Here is a 14,843-nt window from a genome sequence, read left to right as displayed (position 1 = left end):
GGTGAATGGTCGTTGTTGAACGTGGACGCGCTGCAATACGTCTCTCCAGCGCATTCCATACCGCTCGATGTGATTTACGTTTTGGGACTGGGCAGGTCAGTCCATTCGCCAAATGTCCTCTCGTTCCGAGAGCTCCTCTACCTGCACTGTTCGGTACGGTCACGCATTCTCATCCAAAAAAATGATTCAGTGCCGAAAGACGCACATGGGGAAGGAGTACAGAGTCAAAACAATTTTGGTTGGTAGAGCGCACCGCATTCAAAGATTTGGAGGTCAGTACGTCCTAGCATGGTTATTGGTCCCCGCACCATGACACTTGGGCCACCAAAACGACCATGTTTCACAACCAGCGGAAAAATGCACCTATCAGAGCACATAAAAGAGAATATGCTCCTGCTAATAAGCTCCTGTTTAAAAGACTGACTGCAAAATGAGATACCAGCTTTCTCATTCTACCTTCCTCAGCTCCTTTAAAAATTATTCAAAAAATTTAGGCATGAGATATTTGCGTTTTTTAACATGCAATTCACTTTTCATTCCCACAAGCTTACTTAACTGTAACTCCTTCACGCCCACTACTCCATAACTGAAAGACGCTCATACTCTTCCATTGTCACTTGCCCATCCCCTCTCACTCATTCAGCCCAATTCGTTGCCATAATCTCTTTATGTCTCTCTAACTGTCACAGTTTCCTGTCTCACAGCAACAATCTCTTTCATTCTGTCTTACTACTACTGTCTTCTCTCACTGTCAGTGCCTCCCTCTTGCTTCTCTCTTACTTCAACTGTCTCATTCATCCCTTCCCACTGCTGCTGTCTCGAGTCACTGTCACTACCTCTCTTTTCTCTTTCTCATCGTCATAGACTCTGTCTCTCATTTTCACTGGTTCTCACCCACTTCTACATTCTCTATCTCTTTATTTCTCTTCCACTATCTCCTTCTTACTTTTCCTAACACTATTCTATGACTGTCAAGTATATTCCACTGTCACTGCGTCCCCCTCTTTCTCTCAGACTGCCATTCGTCCTTCTATACCACAACCACTGTCTACTGTCTTCTAGTATTCATTACTTTCACGTCTGTTTCCCACTGCCACCATCTCCTTCTCTCTCAGCATAAACAGGGTGAATATGTTCACACGTCAAATCTTTTGGGAAAGTTTTTTAAGGCGGCCGGCCGGTGTGTTCGAGCGGTTCTAGGCGCTACAGTCTGGAACCGCGCGACCGCTACGATGCCTCGGGCATGGATGTGTGTGATGTCCTTAGGTTAGTTAGGTTTAAGTAGTTCTAAGTTCTATGGGACTGATGACCTGAGCAGTTAAGTCCCATAGTGCTCAGAGCCATTTGAACCATTTTTTTTTTTTTTAAGGCGCTAAGGAAGGTAGAATGAGGCAGGTGGTACTCCACTTTTCAGCCACAGTCTTTTAAACAGAAGCATACTAGCCTCTCCTTTTTTTTCTTTTTTGCTCCAATAGGAGCATTTTTTCGGTGGTTACATTTGTTTCCCTGCCATAGCAGAGCATGTCACTCATATGAAAAGAACGTTACTGACCGGAAAAATTTAATCATTTACTTACGTGAAAATGAACTAACGCAAAACGAATTTTTCACTTCATACCGAATTTTATGTGTAAAAAATTTTGCACGTGCTTCAGTATTACAACACAGCGTTCCCAGAGCACTTCTGTTGGTGACGGCGATACTTTACAGCATATTTCTCTGTGCTACGTCACTTTATGAACTATGTTTTCGCCCCACGCCAGATTTTACGTGCACAGATAGGGTAACTTTTAACCTGTGTGCTTCGGAAACAGTTACAATGAAAATTTTCACGGTTGTCCAAGATCGGGATCTTAGCAATACGTCTCCACAGTTTCAGTTATTTAGAGTGCGTAGACGTCTTGAAATCCACGGCTCCGTTTTTATACGAAAATGGTAAAAAAATATTTTTTCAGGGTTTTCTAAGAAACTGCCTATGAAGTAAAGGTGCCTCCATAAGCCCCTTAAGGTGCACCGTAGATCACATCAAACTCAAAAAGAAGCAAGCGATTTGCCCCATTTGCCTAAGCAGGAAGACGTGTGTAATATTCATACTTTGAACCTCTACTGTAGGATGGCGACACTAAGACGATCCTTCTGTTGGGTGCACAAGTGGTCCCTATCACAAGGACTACCCAAAACGCTTAACCCTACCTTTATATCAGCAATAGAATCCGAGGTATGAGCCGAGAAAAATCCCGTTTTTATACTCTAGATTTTGGAACATATTACGTAGCGCATGATGTCGCATGCGTACCAGTATTGGAACTGGGGTAAAAACTTGATAGTGGCTCCCCCCTCGAGTGTTTGAGATATGACGTCAAAAATTTTTTCAAAAAATCGATTTTTCAAAAAGATGTTTACTTTGTAGAACACATTTTACTGAAGAGTTCGACATGTAAAACATGTTTGTTCGAGGAAATGTAATAAGTGTTATTTGGTCCTAAGTGTGCCAAAGTGTAGTGCCACGCCTCTGCACACAGCATTCTTCTATCGCACGCCACTTCGCTCTGTGGAATTCAAACTCGTATACTTTGTAATGGACTTCATAAAACCTATATTCAGGGCTGTGGAAATTAAAATATCCTGTGGTGCCTCTCCCGCTCCTAGTCGGTCGTTTTGACATCCTACCCCCCAACCCCCCCCTCCCCCCCCCCCATTTAAAAACTCACCGTATCACTTGTAACGGGGAGAGTAAGAACTCTTCATAAAATTTGCACTCTTTGTTGCCTATTAGCTAATAACTGCCGGCCGAAGTGGCCGTGCGGTTAAAGGCGCTGCAGTCTGGAACCGCAAGACTGCTACGGTCGCAGGTTCGAATCCTGCCTCGGGCATGGATGTTTGTGATGTCCTTAGGTTAGTTAGGTCTAACTAGTTCTAAGTTCTAGGGGACTAATGACCTCAGAAGTTGAGTCCCACAGTGCTCAGAGCCATAGCCAGCTAATAACTTTCTCTTTTGTGTGACATAGAAGTAGATATAGGAAACATAAATCCACTAAAGACAAGAGACAAGCAAGACACTACACATTTCTCCAATCCTTAGGTACCAACATTTTTTTTTTCTGTCTCATCTTGCTACAACTTTACACGGTGTGCTTTCCTTTCTGCGGAAGAATCTATTACCTCATCAAAGTTCGTCAAACGTTTTACTACGTGAAAAATCAAAATTTCGATGTCTAATACTGAAAAAGCTGTGGTTTCTCTATTTGATAGCTTCAATTTTGTCACTGTCTGCTAGATGAAACGAAATAGGCCTTTCTAATATTGCAGCAATTGTAAGACACGCCAAATAAGCGACAATGTTTTGGTACAAATGGTCATTTTTATCTACTTCATTTACGTAAAAACATGACAGAATATAATTCACGAAGTACCAATATCAAATGACTATTAGGTCTACTACAAGTAAAAAATTTTATGAAAAGTCCTGACAGAGTAAAACAGTGTGCCGGACCGAGATTCAAAGTCGGGACCTTTGCTCTCGGGGGCAAGTACTCTATCACGCGGCCCATTTCCTTCCCCATAGTTCCCCCATTACCGCTTTGTCGAGTAATTTCCCGCGAAAGGCGAAGGTCCCGAGTTCGAGTCTTCGTCCGGCACACAGTTTTAATCTGTCAGGAAGTTTCATATCAGCGCACACTCCGCTGTAGAGTGAAAATCTCATTCTAAAAAGTTTTATGTTAGGAAATAGTTTCACATCTCGTTCATACGCTACAGTTACTCAAACGTGAGAAAGAAAAGTATTATTACGAAATTTTTATATAAATTTGGAATCGTCATATTCTTCCATATAATTTGTGTGATGTCCCCGTTTCTTCTCCTTCCTCGTTCTAACAGACAAACTTGTCCATCATTAATTTTGTAACTATTCCTACCATTGTCAAAACTTATTATCCGGTTAACTTCACTAAATCTGCCAGAATCACCGGATTATTTATCGCACGTTTATTCTCCAGTTAGTCGTTATTACGCTTTCGTGCAACTCTTTTTCCGCGCTATTCTCAGAATTGAACTTAAGCGGCTGCTAACCGGGGACTGTACAACTGGCCCTTAGTAGTGTAACACTGTGGCAAAAATTTTCTGCCAAAATTTCATTTTGTTGGCTACACAGAAAAGATAATATGTAGTGTTTCTTACCTGTTAGCCGTTTATTTCCATTCTGGTAGTCTGAATCTACTGATTTCGATAGTAATTATAACAACGCTGATCATTCGCACACTCAATCAACCATATAAACAAACAGCGATTGGCATTCACTCGTTGGGGTTTATTCGGCTCTAATTGTATAGGGCCGTCTCCTTTTGTCTACGGAAAGGTGTTTTATTTCTAGATGCGACTGGGATTCCCCTGGCAGAGAAATTATGTGCATTATGCACGCATTCAAAAATCAACTTATGATTCGTTCAGAAATCAACTTAAAATGTATTTCATATGTTCAAAAACCAACAGGGATGCGTATGAAAATCGTATAAATAATCAATATATAAACATGCGCCGGATGCTAGGCGCTTTGTGAAACAAGGTTTTTTTTCTTCAAGGATATGAATTTGGCGCCCCCTAAAATTGCTGCCCGTGACAGATACCCAAAAAAAATGGCTCTGAGCACTATGGGACTTAACTTCTGAGGTCATCAGTCCCCTGTTCGATAATCCGTGGTTTGCCTAAATCGCTTGTGGCAAATGCCAGGCTGGTGCACTCGAAAAGGACGCGGCCCATTTCCTTCTCCATAGTTCCCCCAATCCGAACTTGCCTCCGCCTCTAATGACCTCGTTGCCGAAGTGACGTTAAACCTTAATCTTCCTCCTTGTAGATGCACTCTGTCTTTGTGTGTGTGTGGCGAGGGGGGGGGGGGGGGGGGGTTGGGCGTGGTTTGTTTCACTGAACCAAAGTGTCAACACCTTTGCACAAATATAAACCATACTAGCGACTAATCCCATTATTTTTCTTTGTTGTCATTTCATCTCCCTCGAACCATGTGGGCGGTGGGTGGACTGCCGGCGGTACAATATCCTGCTCTCCAGCCACATTCTTTCACAAACTGCAAATAAAGACATTGCAACAAGTTTCATGGATGCAAATCTGAAAAATAATTTAAAGTATATGGAGGGATGATGGTATGATGATATTTACAAAAATACAATGTTGTTTTCTTAGTTTTAAATTTGAAACAGAAGTAAAAGGTCTAACAGGTCAAAATAAAAAGGAAAAATAGGCATTCAAAACATGATAAAAACGACGGCGACATTCATTAAAACAGAGTGCTGCAGTTTCACTAAAAAGCTGAAGAAACTGAGCTGGGTAAAAAGTTATGGGAAGATTACACGTTGGGTGTTCTGTAGGAGGGAACGGTGTGGTACTCTCACCTTTCAAAGTAATTGTTGCGCTGTACTCCTTCCCCACGTGCGTGTTTTCAGGGGTGCATATGGCTCCAGCTTCATTTTTTTGCATGCGGATGTGCCACTGCATCGAACAGAGCAGGTGGAGCAGCTCTTGGAATGAGAAGGAATTGAGCAAATGGACTTGCCTGCTCATTTCTCTGGCTAGAATCCCATTGAGCACGTGTGGAATACATTGGGGAGGCCTACTGCGGCACTTTCACATGCACCAACGACTTTGCACCAGTGTGAGGAAAGTAAGTGGGCATGTTTGATCACAAAGTTACGGGGAATATTCTGCCTCCACGTTCTGGCAACCAGCATCGATAAGGTAACATTATTACATGCGTTGTTTATGTGAGTAAAACCAGAAATGATGCATCCATTGTGGCTGAGTCTGATCTCGATACCGGTTACAAATTTTATTAGTATTCCCTTCTTCTCTTGCCCTCTCCAAAAACGGAAATTTGTTTTGGGGAAGAGGTTCTGGTGCTCATGCCGCCACTCAAGTCTTCGTTTCAACATCCTTTCCAGCGTTTCCTGTACTCAGCATAAGAGCTGTATTGGCCTTTACGAGGTTGCTTCATGGGGTGGAATACCAAGTTTTCTTACCGACGCTATTCGTGATGTCTTCCATTCAGTGATATCAGATCTTCTGTCCCAAAAAAAAAAAAAAAAAAAAAAAAAAACTACAAACATGGTTTCTCCCTTTCTGCGTTCACGAATAAAGCATGAAAGCATGAGGTAATGTATATTGTCAGTCCCTGGGGCACTACTTTTCCTAAATAACAGGGCTCTGTGGAGTTCCGCAACAGTAAAGCATTTGTTCAGGAAATGGTCTTCTTCTTCATTAATGTACTGTTCAGCTGAGTCTGGTGCCAAAGTTTCACAAAGTCATTCAGTAATTTGTTCGGAAGCGCCGTTATACAGTTGTTGTTCCAGGCCATGTATTGTGATACCTCCATCCGCAGCCACTTTCGCCCACTCGCAGCGCCAGGGTCTGAGGGGGAGGATGGAGCTGGATCCTCCGCGGCGAGCGCTCGAGAACAGCGCAGCCATTTTGCAAGCACACAGCGGGTAATTGGGCAGACGCCCTCGCCTCACTTAGGGAGGGACACGTTCAGAAGAGCCTGGATGACAATGAGAAACACCAAGAACTGGTGGACTCCTGCAGCCATTAGCACGGAACGTCAAGAATGTACCCATGAAAGCATGTGAGGGTTGGGTTGGGTTCTTTGGGGAAGGAGACCAGACAGCGAGGTCATCGGTCTCATCGGATTAGGGAAGGACGGGGAAGGAAGTCGGCCGTGCCCTTTCAGAGGAACCATCCCGACATTTACCTGGAGCGATGGCCTCCCGAATGCGAATCCAGTGTCTAACCACTGCGCCACCTCGCTCGGCGAAAGCATGTGAGTTCTTGTGGTCTAGCAGCAGTCGTTTTACCTGCCTTAGAAAGTAGGAATGGTTGGCTTGGGTTGTTTTGGGGAAGGAGACCAGACAGCGAGGTCATCGGTCTCATCGGAGTAGGGAAGGACGGGGAAGGAAGTCGGCCGTGCCCTTTCAAAGGAACCATCCCGGCATTTGCCAGGAGCGATTTAGGGAAATCACGGGAAACCTAAATCAGGATGGCCGGACGCGGGATTGAACCGTCGTCCTCCCGAATGCGAGTCCAGTGTTTAACCACTGCGCCACCTCGCTCGGTAAGTAGGAATGTGCCGACAGTTCCAGCACCCCATGGGCACAGGGAGGAGCGTACACAAAGCTCGGAGAATTCGTGCAGGGAGGCGTGTGAAAGAAGTCAGTCTTAAGAAGATGCTTTTCTCAACAGTAAGGACATTCTGTGGTATCGATAGCTACGATGCCACGGCGTAGGGTGTGGCCGAGCGGATATAGGCGCTTCAGTCTGGAACCGTGCGACCGCTACGGTCGCGGGTTCGAATCCTGTCTCGGGCATGGATGTGTGTGATGTCCTTAGGTTAATTGGGTTTAAGTAGTTCTATGTTCTAGGGGACTGATGACCTCAGGTGTTAAGTCCCATAGTGGTCAGAGCCATTTGAACCATTTTGAACCACGGCGTAGGTACAAGTTCTTAGGGTGGCACTACGACACCGACACCGACGACAGCGCCCTTTAGCCGGTGCTGTGGAGCTCTACGAGCGCCGCTCAGGATTCAGCCCATTTGTTCAGGAGCGGACGACCAACTAACATTGTTTCACCTTCATAGTGGGCGAGCCGCTACATATTTTGCCTGTGTTAGCCTTGATACATCCGGCTTCGCACCTACGTGCTCATCTTTACCAAAAGTTACCTATATGTCATTGACTAATATTCCCTGTTAAATGTACCAGGTGATTAAAAAGTGAGTATAAATTTGAAAACTTAATAAATCACAGCATAATGTAGATAGAGAGGTAAAAATTGACACACATGCTTGGAATGACATGGGGTTTTATTAGAACCAAAAGAAAAAAACAAAGTACCGCTAAACGCGTCGTTTGGCGATGGTCGTGTGCTCAGCCGCCACTTTCGTCATGGTTGGCCTCCCAGGTCCCCAGACCGCAGTCCGTGCGATTATTGGCTTTGGGGTTACCTGAAGTCGCAAGTGTATCGTGATCAACCGACGTCTCTAGGGATGCTGAAAGACAACATCCAACGCCAATGCCTCACCATAACTCCGGCCATGCTTTACAGTGCTGTTCACAACATTATTCCTCGACTGCGACTATTGTTGAGGAATGATGGTGGACACATTGAGCATCTCCTGTTAAGAACATCATCTTTACTTTGTCTTACTTTGTTATGCTAATTATTGCTATTTTGCTCAGATGAAGCGCCATCTGTCAGACATTTTTTGCACTTTTGTATTTTTTTGGTACTAATAAAACCCCATGTCATTTCAAGCATGTGTGTCAATTTGTACCTCTCTATCTACATTATTCCGTGATTTATTCAGTTTTCAAATTTATACTGACTTTTTGATTACCCGGTACTTTTACGTTGAAAGCGCTACCGAGAATTTTACTTCACCTGCTTCTACTTGCTTCCTACATTCCGCCTACCCTTCAGTTTACAGGAGCAGACCCATGCGCCGCCTTCCAGGCGGGATACAAAACATTCCTTGTCAACTACGCACGGCAGCAAACTCGTAGACGAAACTCAAACATGAGTCTCTCCAGGCCTCACGCCTAGATAGCGGTTACAAAGAAGTGTTGTGTAGCTACTCTCACATCAGCTTCGGAATGCAGAAAAACATCATAAGAATGTGAATCGTGAGAAAGATTCCAGTTTCCGAGGCACACACTAGCCCACGCGAGATAAAGCATTTCCAACCTGCACTGGGAGAGGAGTGGCGATGAAATGACGATCTGCCCTTGAGATGCATTGCAAATTGAGTCCGCCAATGACAACGCTGGGAGAGGAGACAATTTAAAGGAAGAGTTGAGCTGGGAAATGGATTAGTGAGTCGGTGAGCCAGTACAGAAGGAAGTGGGCATGGGTGGTTCAAATAGCTCTGAGCACTATGGGACTTAACTTCTGAGGTCATCAGTCCTCTAGAACTTAGAACTACTTAAACCTAACTAACCTAAGGACATCACACACATCCCTGCCCGAGGCAGGATTCGAACCTGCGACCGTAGCGGTCGCGCGGCTTCAAACTGTAGCGCCTAGAACCGCTCGGCCACTTCGGCCGGCAGCATGGGTGGTCTTCCAGCCATTGCCAACGTCCGTCTGCCGACACCGTGATATCACAGCTTCGGACACGCAACCGAAAACGGGCAGACAAGTAAGGGCAGCCGACTCCCGCCGCACAGCTCCGAGGCGACGGCACCGTACCGACGCAGCACCTGCCACCTATAGCACTACACGACGAATGATCACGAACAATGGTGAGACGTTTCATCCCCATTCCTCCCCTTTAATAACTGAGTCGTGTCCATGCCCGGTCAAATCGGCCCTGAGATTTTTTCAGTTCGGTTCGGTTCGGTTGTTTGAGGGAGGAGAACAAACAGCGAGGTCATCGGTCTCATCGGATAAGGGAAGGAAGTCGGCCGTGCCCTTTCAAAGGAACCATCCCGGCAGTTGCCTGGAGCGATTTAGAGAAATCACGGAAATTCTAAATCAGGATGGCCGGACGCGGGATTGAACCGTCGTCCTCCCGAATGCGAGTCCAGTGTGCTAGCCACTGCGCCACCTCGCTCGGTCTGAGATTTGAAATTTTGTTTTGCGCCGTATAAACAGTACTGAAATAAATACATTTCTTTCATGTTTCAATCATCAAGCAATCCGTTCCATTCGCCTATCAACACCTTAATGTCATAAACTTTTGTGTTTGATTTCATTTAATAATTGATTTCACTTAAGTATTGGTTCCCAGTGTGGAGCGATTTCATTGACAATTTTCATGTTAAATTGGTTGCCAGACGGATGGGTTGTAAGTCTTTGTTAAGGTTGTTACAGAAGTTTATTAATGTTTATTTTTTCTCATTTTTGAATAGCCAATTTACTTTTGTGTGCAGCCTATTGAAGTTTATGATCAGATGGTGGGACGTGCAGCCGCCGCCGTTCGCCTTCGTTCCTGCAGCAAGACTTCGATGCTGCCCGTTATTTCCCTGTCGGCTGGAGTGTGAGACCCGGTTCCCACTAGGGCTGCCGCATGGCAGTACGCCCCCCACTGGCGCGGTTGCCATAAAATGCTCTCAGCGACGTGGCATCGTCAGCTCTGCGTCGCGGTTTGCCCATGTCGAATCGCGACCGCTGCCGCAAGCCGCGCTACAGGTCCTTGCCGCCAATCACAGAGCACGCTCAGCGTGACGTCAGGTACAGAACCCCCAACCACACGAATTTGTGCCGAAGCGACAGCAGCAATGAAACACTTATCACCTAATATCAAGGAAATTATTTGGTTAAAAAATGTGATCGTTTCGCATTTTACAGCCTGATACATTTTCTCCATAAAGGGCTGGATTTCTTTCCGTTATTCGTTGTGTTTACTTGCTGCATCTCTTTTAAATAAACCACTAGACGAAATTTTATTGGGTGCATATGAAATGCAGCCAAGCTATCGAAATTGTTTTTAAAGCTGAAATTATCATCGTTCGCGAGGTATTGAATGACATGTTGGCGCACGATCAGCGGGACCAACACTATACCCTGTTCGTGGTAAACCATGTGGTTGCATCAGTCCCAAATTTCGTAAACGGTTCTTGCAAATGGTAACTCGTAAAGAGTCGCGTATTTTGATACATGATAAATATGCTATGCCTTTTTATCTGTCGAAATGTGGAAGTAACTATAGTTTTTTTTTTTTTTACAGTGGATGGATGTGCTTTTTTTCAATAGCATTTAATAACATGTGAAATGAGAAGTATAGTGATATGGAAAACATTAATATTTAAAATACTGTATACAGACCACCAATAGAGCTTAAACAGAAATTAATTTGTTGGTACCGGTATTTCATAAGATGTAACTGCTAAGTATCTACTAGTACTAATCATTTCATTTTGTAAATAACAAACCCATTTTTCTTGTTTTAACGTATTTTATTTGTTCCAGAAGCGTTTCGCCTCTTACTATAAGGCATCTTCAGTCAAACCTGGAATGATGAAGTTTTGTTTTAGTATGCAATATACGTAGATTATAAAACAGTTCTGTTTTTATATGCCACATTTGTTAATTTTAACACAGTTGACGTCTTATTTTTTACATAAATAAGTGATTACTTACAGCTATTAGAATTTTTGGCTGATACCTACATTTCCTCTCCTCTGGTCGCACTATAACTTCACTTACGAAACCTGAGCACATTTTCATCTTACTAGCTTTTTTATTCAAAAGTTTCATATTCTTTGCGCTAATTGCTGTGTTGCACTATTTCTCTTCGGTCATTTTTTTTTTTTTTTTTTTTTCTTTATTGTATTTCAATTCCCCAACGGGGCGGGCTGGCAGCAGCATATGCGCTGCTCTTCAGCCGAAAGACATAGAACAAAATAAGAGAAGACATTTAAAAACAGCAAAGGAGAGAAGAAGGCGAACATAGATATAAAAAGGGAGAACATCATGGAAGGCAATATACAAAAAAAAAAAAAAAAAAAAAAAAAAAAAAAAAAAAAAAAAAACGGGGTGACTGTAAAATGGAGATAAAAAACTGTTTAAAAGTAGCACACACAAAAAGCCACACACTGCGACGATTAAAAGAACACAAGGCACAGTATGACTGGAGCAGAAAGGTGTTGACGGATGGCATAGCACACAGCGTAACACTGACGGCGAACCTCAAGGCAGTACACAATTAAAAGCACACCTCTTGACGCACACGAGAAACAGCACGAAACACAACACGGACGTGGCACACCGATGATGAGCAATACAGAGGATCTGCCAGGTTCAAGGAGATGAGGGAGACCTGAAGAAGGGAGGGAGGGGAAGAGATGGGGGAGGGGAATGGGGGGGCGCTCGGAAGAGGGCCAGGTAGGGAGGGATGTGGGAAGGAGAGAGGCAAGCATGGGGTGCAGGGTCTCAGGGGAGGGGGGGGATGGAGGAAAATCCGCTCTGGGAGAAGGAAGAAAGAGGAGAAGGGGGCCCTGGGGAGGGGGGGGGGGGGGAACTAGGCCGGGTTATAGTTGGAAGGAAGGGTATATGTCACGGCGAAGTTCGTCATCCGGGAGGGGAAGGCGTTGGAAATTGCCCTGATGAAGGAGATGGAGGGTGTGGAGGTGGAGAGAGGGAGGGATACAGCGATAGAGGCGCAGCAACGGGCGGGGGGTGGAGAGGAAGGAGGAAACCAGAGGGTGGGGGGGATCAAGCCTGCGAACAACGTAAAGGATGCGGAGATGTTGGAGGAACAAGAGGAGGTGGGGGAAGGGGATCAGTTCATACAGGAGCCGTGTGGGGGAAGGAAGGCGGATACGGAAGGCAAGGCGGAGCGCATGGCGTTCAAGGATTTGGAGAGCCTTGTAAAAGCGGGTGGGGGCAGAGATCCAGGCGACGCTGGCATAACAGAGGATAGGACGGATGAGGGATTTGTAGGTGTGGAGGATGGTAGAAGGATGCAATCCCCAAGTCCGGCCGGACAGGAGTTTCAGCAGGCGGAGGCGGGAATGGGCTTTCTGCTGGATGGTCAGGAGATGAGGGGTCCAGGTGAGGTGTCGGTCAAGGGTGAGGCCAAGGTATTTCAGGGTGGGGGTGAGTTGGATAGGACGACCATAAAGGGTGAGGTAGAAATCGTGGAGGCGAAAGGAGCGAGTGGTACGGCCTATGATGATTGCCTGGGTTTTGGAGGGGTTGAGACGGAGGAGCCACTGATTACACCAAGTGGTGAACTGGTTAAGGTGGGTTTGGAGGGTACGTTGAGACCGTTGAAGGGTAGGATAGAGAGCCAGGAAGGCGGTGTCATCAGCATATTGGAGAAGGTGAACTGGTGGGGGTGGCTTGGGCATATCAGCTGTATACAAGAGATAAAGGAGAGGGGAGAGGACAGAACCCTGGGGGACGCCAGCCGTGGGATAAAAGATACGGGAGTTGGTGTTGTGGAGGGTGACATAGGAAGGACGGTGCGAGAGGAAGGAAGCGACCAGACGGACAAAATTGATAGGCAGGGCGTAGGTTTGGAGTTTAAAGAGGAGACCGGGATGCCATACACGGTCATAGGCATTTTGGAGGTCAAGGGAAACAAAAATGGCGGAGCGACGTGAGTTGAGCTGGAGGGACAGAAGGTGAACAAGGTTGAGGAGTTGGTCGTCAGCAGAGAAGGAGGGTCGGAAGCCACACTGGGTAAGGGGGAGGAGGTGGTGTTGAGCAAGGTGCCGATGGATACGGTGGGAGAGGATGGATTCAAGGACCTTACTGAAGACGGAGGTGAGGCAGATGGGACGATAGGAAGAGGCGGCAGAAGGGGGTTTGTTGGGTTTGAGGAAGAGGAGGACGCGGGAGGTCTTCCACAGGTCAGGGTAGAAGCCAGTAGAGAGGATGACATTATAGAGACGGGCGAGGACAGTTAGGAAGGAATAGGGGCTTTCTCGAAGGTGACGGTAGGTGACACAGTCGTGACCAGGGGCCGTGTTGCGTTTGGACTGGAGGACTCTTCGGTCAGAATCTGTAGATATTTTATTGAAAACTGTGATCTGAAGTCGTAACTACAGTGTGTTATCTTTGTCTCTTCCTATCTGTTTTTTTTATCTACATGTTGTCAACCTAACGAAGTATATGCTGAAAACTAACGTTTGTTCATTTCTATATATATAGGGTGGTCCATTGATAGTGGCCGGGCCAAATATCTCAGGAAATAAATATCAAAGGAAAAAACTACAAAGCACGAAGCTCGTCTAGCTTGAAGGGGGCATCCAGACGGCGCTACGATTGGCCCCCTAGATGGCGCTGCCATAGGTCAAACGGATATCAACTCGTTTTGGAAAATAGTGACCCCCATTTTTATTACATATTCGTGTAGTACGTAAAGAAATATGAATGTTTTAGTTGGACCACTTTTTTCGCTTTGTGATAGATGGTGCAGTAATAATCACAAACGTATAAGTACGTGGTATCACGTAACATTCCGCCAGTGCGGACGGTATTTGCTTCGTAATACATTACTCGTGTTAAAATCGACCTTTTACCAAATGCGGAAAAGGTCGATATCGTGTTGATGTATGGCTATTGTGATCAAAATGCCCAACGGGCGTGTGCAATGTATGCTGCTCGGTATCCTGGACGACATCATCCAAGTGTCCGGACCGTTCGCCGGATAGTTACGTTATTTAAGGAAACAGGAAGTGTTCAGCCACATGTGAAACGTCAACCAAGACCTGCAACAAATGATGATGCCCTAGTAGGTGTTTTAGCTGCTGTCGCGGTTAGTCCGCACATCAGTAGCAGACAAAATTGCGCGAGAATCGGGAATCTCAAAAACGTCGGTGTTGAGAATGCTACATCAACATCGATTGCACCCGTACCATATTTCTATGCACGAGGAATTGCGTGGCGACGACTTTGAACGTCGTGTACAGTTCTGCCACTGGGCACAAGAGAAATTACGGGACGATGACATATTTTTTGCAAGCGTTCTATTTTGCGTCGATGCGTCAGTCACCAACAGCGGTAACGTAAACCGGCATAATATGCACTATTGGGCAACGGAAAATCCACGATGGCTGTGACAAGTAGAAGATCAGCGACCTTGGCGGGTTAATTTATGGTGCGGCATTATGGGAGGAAGGATAATTGGCCCCCATTTTGTCGATGGCAATCTAAATGGTGCAATGTATGCTGATTTTCTATGTAATGTTCTACCAATGTTACTACAAGATGTTTCACTGCATGACGGAATGGCGATGTACTTCGAACATGATGGTTGTCCGGCACATAGCTTGCGTGCGGTTGAAGCGATATTGAATAGCATATTTCATGACAGGTGGATTGGTTGTCGAAGCA

General features: G+C 45.4%; 1 protein-coding gene across 1 annotated transcript in view; it reads right to left on the bottom strand.

The window, feature by feature from the left end:
• LOC126471336 (Down syndrome cell adhesion molecule-like protein Dscam2) overlaps positions 1 to 14,843 on the bottom strand; it is a 208,809-nt gene that overhangs the window by 76,424 nt on the left and 117,542 nt on the right. The gene's annotated exons all lie outside the window — the stretch shown is intronic.

This window comes from Schistocerca serialis, chromosome 3, assembly GCF_023864345.2.
Source record: "Schistocerca serialis cubense isolate TAMUIC-IGC-003099 chromosome 3, iqSchSeri2.2, whole genome shotgun sequence".
NCBI classification, from domain to species: Eukaryota; Metazoa; Arthropoda; class Insecta; order Orthoptera; family Acrididae; genus Schistocerca; species Schistocerca serialis.
This window is presented reverse-complemented; position numbering and strand designations above follow the sequence as displayed.